This window comes from Arvicola amphibius, chromosome 10, assembly GCF_903992535.2.
Source record: "Arvicola amphibius chromosome 10, mArvAmp1.2, whole genome shotgun sequence".
Classification (NCBI taxonomy): domain Eukaryota; kingdom Metazoa; phylum Chordata; class Mammalia; order Rodentia; family Cricetidae; genus Arvicola; species Arvicola amphibius.
In genome coordinates, this window is record NC_052056.1 from 7202227 (window position 1) to 7210786 (window position 8560).

Sequence of the window (8560 nt, forward strand, 5' to 3'; positions counted from 1 at the left end):
TTGCTTTTCAGTTCCAAATGCCCAAGGTCCGCACCTCTTCCAGAAGGTCCTCTGTGAGGGCCTTCTTACCTTTTCCAGGTCCTGGTATGAAGGGGAACACACAAGATGATGGGGAGCATGAATAAAATAATGTCACACTAGCTCCAAATAGGGTATAATAAGGGGGGACTCGCAGATCACAACGGGGAACACGAAAGGAATCCAGCATCCAGGTGTGAGAGCAGTGAAGGAGAGGGAGAGAGAGTGGGTGGGCCCACATCTTTTTGGTACTCAAGGGCACACCCTGGTCCAGCCTCTCAAAGGCCATTGGCTGAAGGAGGTTCCCTATCACCTCCCCCATTTGTCTAAATAAGAGAGTTCCAAACCCAATACAAAACTATATACAATAAGAACATATATCAATCATAAAAATTAGAATTACAACCAGTGGAAACAATATTAAGTAAGAAACATATGCTAAATGTTTTAATAATTATTTTACCCTAAGGAGTCTCAGTCTTATATTAGAAATGACTAGGCTAAGTCATAAGAGGAAAGTAACTATGACTATCTGGTCTTCAACCCCATCGAAGGCCTGAGAAGGGAGATAATATTACTTGAGTAGACAGGAAGTGCAATCAAGCAGCTTTAAAAATGTGCAGTAAATGACAGAGACAACTGGCTAACTGGGTAATCACCCAAGGTCACATTTGCAATGTTGGAGTAATCAATTGAAGTAACTGACAGATCAGTTTTAGAGGCAAGAAAAAAATTTTCAACTATCATACCCTGTCTTGGCAAGGTTTGGCAGGTTTTATTGGTTGTTTGTTTGGGTTTTTTTTTTTTTTTTTTTTTTGTATCCTGCTTGTCCAGTCTAGACATCGTGCATTTTGTCAATGGTTGAAACATGAGCAGTTCCTTTCCCAAAAGCCAGTTTTGCTAAGAAGAAAACAAGTTTCAAGTGGAGTGTCTTTGGTACTCAACATTCTCTCGGGAAAAAGATCAGTATTGCCATGAGCAAGTGTGTCTCACATCAACAGAACCCTAGTTATTTAAATGCCATATTTTATAGTTATTTGAAGCGGTTGAAGGTTACCTATCTATGCAGAACACTTTTTTTTTTATGAAATCCCTGATTCCCCATCACTGGTAGCCTTTAAGCTTGTGGCTGCACCACCCTAATCCATCTTCATGTGGCTTCTTCCTTATATTTCTATATTCCCATGGCCGTCGTTCACACGGGCACTGGTCACATGCCTTGCCCTACACCAGTGTGTCCTTGTTGGAACTAATGACATCTGAGTGACCCTATTTACAAGATCCTGCTTTTCTAAAGTAGTGGGGAGTGGAACCTCAAGGTGCAGTCTCTTTTTAAGGAGACACAATCCAGCCCCTAGCAGGTAGCATTAGGCTTCACTCTTAAACCCAACAGAGTTTGGCTGACATAGCAGCACTTGGTGGTGTCCAGCAGGCTGCTGTGAACAGGGATGTGTTTGAGATAATGGCCCTGTCCCATAAACATTCAAGAGAGAAACAAGAAGAAATGGACAGAAATGCCCCCTTGCTTTATCTGGGCAGTGGAAAGCAAGGTTGATTAGTGAAAAATATGACATCAATGGTACTAGAAAATGCACAAGAGCCTTCTTCTTCTTCTGGAAAACACCAAATGGCGGATGACGCCAGCGGGAGGGCCTGGAGGACCCCGGGGGCCCAGGATTAGGAGGCTGTGGCGGCTTCCGAAGAGGATTCAGCAGTGGTCTGAGGGGCCATGGGGCTCGCGGAGGGAAAGCTGAAGACAAGGAGTGGATGTCCGTCACCAAGCTAGGCCTCCTGGTTAAGGACATGAAAATCAAGTCCCTAGAGATCAACCTGTTCTCCCTGCCCATTAAGGAGTCCGAGATCATTGACTTTATCCTGGGAGCTTCCCTAAAGGATGAGGTTCTGAAGATCATGCCCGTGCAGAAGCAGACGAGGGAAGGCCAGCAGACCAGGTTCAAGGCTTTCGTCGCTATTGGGGACTACAATGGTCACGTAGGTCTCAGTGGTCTCAGTGTCAAGTGCTCCAGGGAGGTAGCCACTGCCACCCGAGGGGCCATCATCTTGGCCAAGCTTTCCATTGTCCCTGTGCAGAGAGGCTACTGGGGGAACAAGATTGGCAAGCCCCACACTGTTCCGTGCAAAGTGACAGGCCGCCGTGGTTCTGTGCTGGTGTGTCTCATGCCTGCCCCCAGAGGCACTGGCATAGTCTCCGCTCCTGTGCCCAAGAAGCTACTGATGATGGCTGGCATTGATGACTGCTACACATCAGCCAGGGGCTGCACTGCCACCCTGGGCAACTTTGCCAAGGCCACCTTTGATGTCATCTCTAAGACCTATAGCTACCTGACCCCCGACCTCTGAAAAGAGACTGTGTTCACCAAGTCTCCTTATCAGGAACTCACTGAGCATCTTGTGAAAACCCACACCAGAGTCTCTGTTCAGAGGACCCAGGCTCCAGCTGTGGCCACCACATAAGGTTTTTTATACAAGAAAAATAAAGTGAATTAAGTCTGTTTTTAAAAAAAAAAAGAAAGAAAGAAAGAAAAAAGAAAATGCACAAGAGGTAGAGTGTCCAGATGTTTCCTTGGCCCATACACCAAGCAGCACATTTCAAGGGGGCTTTTCTTATGGGATCCAGGTCCAAGACAGATACACTGTATCTCTCTTGTGGTACTTTCCTTCCTCCAAGATTCCAGATCTCCTCAAGAAAGACACACAGAACTCTGCCAAGAACGGAGATTCAACATGGAGGAAGGGGACCTCCTCTTTGTCCTTGACCTGCTCTCCACAGACTCATTCTTTGGAGGCCTGACCTCAGTTAGCATACTGCCACCGCCACCAGCACCACCCAGAGAGAACAGAGCTGTAAGACACAGCGATAGCCCCTCTAAGTGAGCATCCTGAACCTATCACAACTTTAAAGTTGCGACACTACTAACCCAGTTCTGTCGGCACCCTGCCGCTGCAGCTGCTGCTGCTGAGACTTCAGAACTTTCACTTTTGTTCAGATTATGCCTGCATAAAGCCCTTCTTGTTTGCTCAGCCCACCCAGGATGTCCATTCTGTCCTTCAGGGTGATAGAAGAGCTCCACAGGAGAATCAGCTGCCACAAGGAGCCCTGTCTCAGCTAGGGTTCCTATTGCTGCAACAAACGCCGTGACCACAGCAGGTCGGGAGGAAAGGGTTTATTTGCCTTACACTTTCAGATCATTTGCTCATCCCTGAAAGTAAGACAGGAACTGAAACAGCACAGGAACCTGGACTTGGGGGCTTATGCAGAGGCCATGGATGGTGCTGATTACTGGCTCACTCTTATGGCTTGCTCAGCCTGCTGTTTTACAGAACCCAGGACCACCTTCCCAGGGATGGCACCACCCACAAGGAGCTAGGTCTTCCCCATGGACCACTAATTTTAAAACGCCCCCAGGCTTGTCTACAGCACTATCTTATGGAGGCGTCTCCTCGGGCGAGGCTCTCTTCTCTCTGATGGCTATAGCTTGTGCTACTACAGCACAACCGTTCTCAACCTTTGGTGGTCCACAGACACCCTACCACCATTGCTTCACTGTTTAATCCTGCATAGTGGCAAACACTTTTGCCCACTGTGTTTTAGCAGTGTGGTAGCTGAAGCATCCAAGACAGCCAATTTAATTCTCACTCCCTGGTAATCACTCCCGTGTGAAATCCTCCATAGGATGGTAGTGGATTCAAGCTGGCACAATTTTAGGAATATGATGTGTGGCTTTTTTAAAGATTTATTTATTTAATGTATTTGAGCCTCTACCTGTATGTGCACTTTTTATTTCAGAAGTGGTTATCAGATCCCACTATAGATGGCTGTGAGCCACCGTGTGGTTGCTAGGAACTGAACTCAGTACCTCTGGAAAAGCAGCCAGTGCTCTTTAGTGCTGAGCCATCTCTCCAGCCCAGTGTGTGACTTTTGATGCAGGGACATAAAATCCTTCCAATTTCTGCCTTGTCACCTCTTGGGTCACCATCTTAGGGGAAACCAGTCACCATGCTGTGAAGACACTGAAACAGTCTGAAGGCAGCCCACAATGGAGAAACTGACACCTCCTGGATCCCCACACCACTGGATCTAAGAGACTTTTTAAAATGTTGCTCTAAGCCACTGAGCTTTGGGATGTCTGGTTGCAAAGCAATGGAAATGAGTACAGGATGCTTCCCCATGTCCATACAAAGAGCACAGCACAGAAGTCGGAATGAAAGCAAGGTTCATCCTGACTGACTAGAACCTGATAGGTTCTTTGCTAATTGGAAGGACTTCAGCACAGCAGAACATCGCTCTCCAAGAGGCTACAAGGTTTGCTAGCTCTCCATGGATCAAGTTACATTCTTCATATGGGATCAGCCAATAACAATATTAAGCACTTTCTTGCCAACAAACCTCTCCACCAATGCAAATAATCCCAATCAGACCAAATCAAACCGAATTAAAAGATACCCATGTTTAATTGGGTGCCTGCACTCTCGGGGGGGGGGTGGTGTCCTGGGAAAACATGGGGGGAGCCTAAATGACCGCCAGAGAGAAAAAACGGGAGACCACGTGTTTATTCTTTGGGGGACAGCTGATGTAGGAGGACCCAGTCTACAGTGGGCAGTACCATTTCCCATTGACAGGTGGTCCTGGGATGTATAAGCAACCTGGATGGACATGCACCTGAGCAAGACAGAGATGGAGCTGGCAAACAGTATTCCTCTGTGGTTTTTAAATTCAAATTTTTGCCTTTACTTTCCTTAGTGATAGGCCGTGATCTGAAGTATAAGCCACATAACCACTTCCTCTTCTAAACTGCTTCGGTCAGGGCATTTTACCACACTAACAGAATGAAACCAGGAGGAGCCCCTAGTCAAGCTTCGTGCCGTGGAAGCCCCAGCCTTGGTGGCTGGCCATTGCAGGGGTCGGGCTGAGACCTGCAGACTGACATTGGTCCAACTCCTGCCCTGTCCCTGAAGGCATCATAAAGACCAGGCGTCAACACTTGACACAGACTGTGGTGATTCCTCTTGGTTATCAGCTTGATGGGACATAGAGTCACAGTGGAAATGCACCTCTGGGTGTTTCCAGGTTTAGGTGACAGAGGGAAGACCCAACCTGAATGTGAGCGGCAGGGGTCAAGGCCATGGACAGGATGTAAAAGGAGAAGGTGAACTGAGCACCAGCTTTTGGAAGCAGTGAGAGCAGACGCCTTGCTCTCTGCCGCCATGCCTCCCCCTCATGACTGACACCCCTGCCATGCCTCCCCGCCTGCCTCCCCTGCCTTGCTCTCCCGTGCAGTCCCCTAGCTATGGCTGCCATAACGAAGTACCGCAGCCTGGGTGCAATAGAACTTTCTTTTCTCATGATTCCAGAAGCAAGAAGGCTGAGATAGATCGTCCCTCCTGACTGATGCCTCCAGAGACCTCTGTCCTTGGCCTGTAGATGGCATCTTAGCCCTGTGCCTTCCTAACACGACTGTGACCCAATCTCTCTCTCCTTCTTACAAAGAAGTACTGGTTTGGGGCTTCCTGTGTGACCCCATTTTATCTTAATGACTTCTTTAAAGATCCTATTTCCAAATATGGCTGCATTCTGAAGGCTTAGGGGATGTGGCGGTCTTCGGAGGCAGTGTGTCGCTGTGAGGAGGGCGAGATGAGACCCCGAGCCTAGGGTGCTGCAGGCCATCAGAAGGTGGAAATTCAGATTTCCATTCCCACCGATTCTGGTGGCATTGTGTGGAAAAATTGCCTTTAAGAAGTGGGTGGCACAGGGGAAAAGTGGCTTTTGTTTCAGCGATAATCCCCTTAAAACATCTGGTCTGCCCCCACCCCCAGCCGGGGCGAATGGAGCCGCCATGAAAAGGTGGCGCTGGGTCTTAGCAGCTGCGGCAGCCAGGCCGCTTTCCCGAGGAGCCCTTTGCCCGACCTCGCGGAATCTGAGCTTTAGCACTTAAGACAGGGTTTCTTTTCAAAGGAGCTGAAGGCTCAAGCACTTCGTTGCACCTAATCCTTTTTCAGAAGAAGGGGGGAGGCATTTTAATGCAGCCTCAAAATCCTCACTTGGGTTTACAAAGGACCCTGGTGGGTTTTCACAGTCCCCGGAAGGCCTGGGTACCAAAATGAGGCCGGCAAACCCACACAAGGACTGAGAGGAAGCGATCAGGGAACCCGAAGTTCTTCCCATCTTGCAGGGGTATCCCGTGTGGGTCGGACTTCTCTCCTCAGGCAAAGCTGGCCATGAGAGGATAATGCCAGGTTCTGTCTCCGCTGTCATCGTAGGCCATGAGGGACCCTCGCACTCCTCAGTATGCATAGCTGTACGAGCTGGAGCAAAGGTGCATGTGTTCATCCCTGTTACTTATCCGACTGCTAAATAGAAAAGAAGTGGGGGTTTGGAGTCCCAAAAGCTGACAAATAGGAAATACTACAACCATAAACACAAACTCTGAGATGACTCTGTGATCTCAGGATGATGACACCATGCCCCTTGTCCCTGACTTCTCTTCAAGGACCATAGTCCCCTTCAATAAGGTGGGACCTTCCAAAAGATGAAGGCAGGCAAGGGGGGAACTGGGCTGTGAGCTGGGATCTGGCCAAGGAACTCTCTCTGTCTGAGTCTCTGCTTGTTCATGCAGTGAACATGGATCCCCTTGACCTCTGATCTTCCTCTGGCTCTCATATTTATGGTTACGTAATTCCGTCAACACCTGGTCCGGAGGCTCGGCCATAGCATTCAGCCCACCTAACCATCCAGTACTAGTTCCGAAAGGCGGCATTTGCTGAAAGGGGAGTGTTAAACTTGAAGTTTTAGATAATGAATTATTTTTAAACTTATTTGCCCCTAGACATCGCTCTGAGAATGAGAGTCTATCACCATTATTCCTGGGTGGGAAAACCAAAGCCCAGAGGAGTTATGTCAGTTAGGGTCATACAAGCAGGAAGTTACAGAGGCGGGGTTTAAACCTGGGCATCCTAGTACTAGAGTTGTGGCTTTGTTCAGCTCATCAGCAGCCTTTGAAGCCAAGTAGTGGGTGACATCTCCACCCAGCAGCAATGTGCTGATCCTGTAGACAGATCTCTGCATCCCCTCAGCCACTTCTGCCTCTGACTGTTGAAAGAAGTGAAAGAGGCTCTTGTAGCTCATTATATCCCAGGCCCAAGGTGGGGTCTGGCTTGGAGAGGACATAAGTAAACATGTGTTTTGATGGAGGACTCTCATTGGTTAATAAAGAAACCGCCTTGGCTTTTTGATAGGGCAGGATTTAGATAGGTGGAGTAGACAGAACAGAATGCTGGGAAGAAGGGAAGTTAGTCAGATGCTTCAAGCAATCGCCATGCCTCTCTTCTCTGAGCCAGATGCGATGGAGCCAGCCGCCAGGTCAGACATGCTGAATCTTTCCTGGTAAGACACCACTCGTGGTGTTACACAGATTATTAGATGTGGGTTAGTCAAGATGTGAGTAAGAGGCTGAAACTAATGGGCCAGGCAGTGTTTAAATGAATATAGTTTGTGTGTTGTTATTTCGGGGCATAAGCTAGCCAGGTGGCCTGGAAACTGGGCAGGAACACAGCCCACCGCTCCTCACTACAGTGTTTAGTAGCTGAATGAATGAAAAACGCAGCGTGGTGGTTTAACGAGAGATGTCCCCATAGTCATGGGCATTTGAACACTTGGTCCCTACCTGGTGGTGCTGTTTGGGGAAGTTTAAGAGGGGCAGCCTTGCTGGAGAAAGTATTCTGCTTGGGGATGGGATCTGAGGGTTTAAGGTCTTGCTGCCGTGTGTGCAGTTTGTTTTCCCAGTTTCCTGCTGCTCCTTCCAGGCCTGCCACCTGCTTTCATGCTGTTACCACCATCGTAGATTCTGACCTTCTGGAAACATCAGCCAAAATTCTCGCTTTTTTATAAGTCTTCTTTGTCACAGCAGCATGAAAGTAACTAATACAGAATGAGGTCTTGTGATCTGCAGAGGAAACTTGGAAAATAGGGGGGAAAGTGTTAAAAACTCCTGCACTCTTTATCCCATCACTTAACAATAACTACTACAGCTGGGCGGTGGTAGCGCACGCCTTTAATCCCAGCACTTGGGAGGCAGAGGCAGGCAGATCTCTGAGTTCGAGGCCAGCCTGGTCTACAAGAGCTAGTTCCAGGACAGGCTCTAGAAACTACAGGGAAACCCTGTCTCGAAAAACAAAAAAAAAAAAAAAAAAAAAAAAAGAAACCCTGTCTCAAAAAAACAGAAAACAACAAAACAAAACAAAAACCACCACTAGAAATAGTTTCTGATCTCAGATATTCTGAGTGGGTAAAACTGACTGTTGGGGCCCTGGCTTTGCAAGTCTTGCCCTTCTCCTCAGCCTGGTCCCTCCCATCTCTAGAGTTGGGAGGATTCCATCTTGAAGAGAATGTCACACTTGTTCTGCTACCACTTAATGCCATGTCTTGGACGTATGCTTTCCATCAAAGCTGCTGCTCTGTCTCCATCCGTAGTCCCAGAGACCACGTCTCCATCAGAAGTCCCAGAGACCACGTCTCCATCAGGGG

General features: G+C 48.2%; 1 pseudogene; it reads left to right on the top strand.

Annotated features, from left to right (window-relative positions):
* Positions 1–1607: 1607 nt before the first annotated feature.
* LOC119825000 lies at positions 1608–2493 on the top strand (annotated as a pseudogene).
* Positions 2494–8560: the final 6067 nt, after the last annotated feature.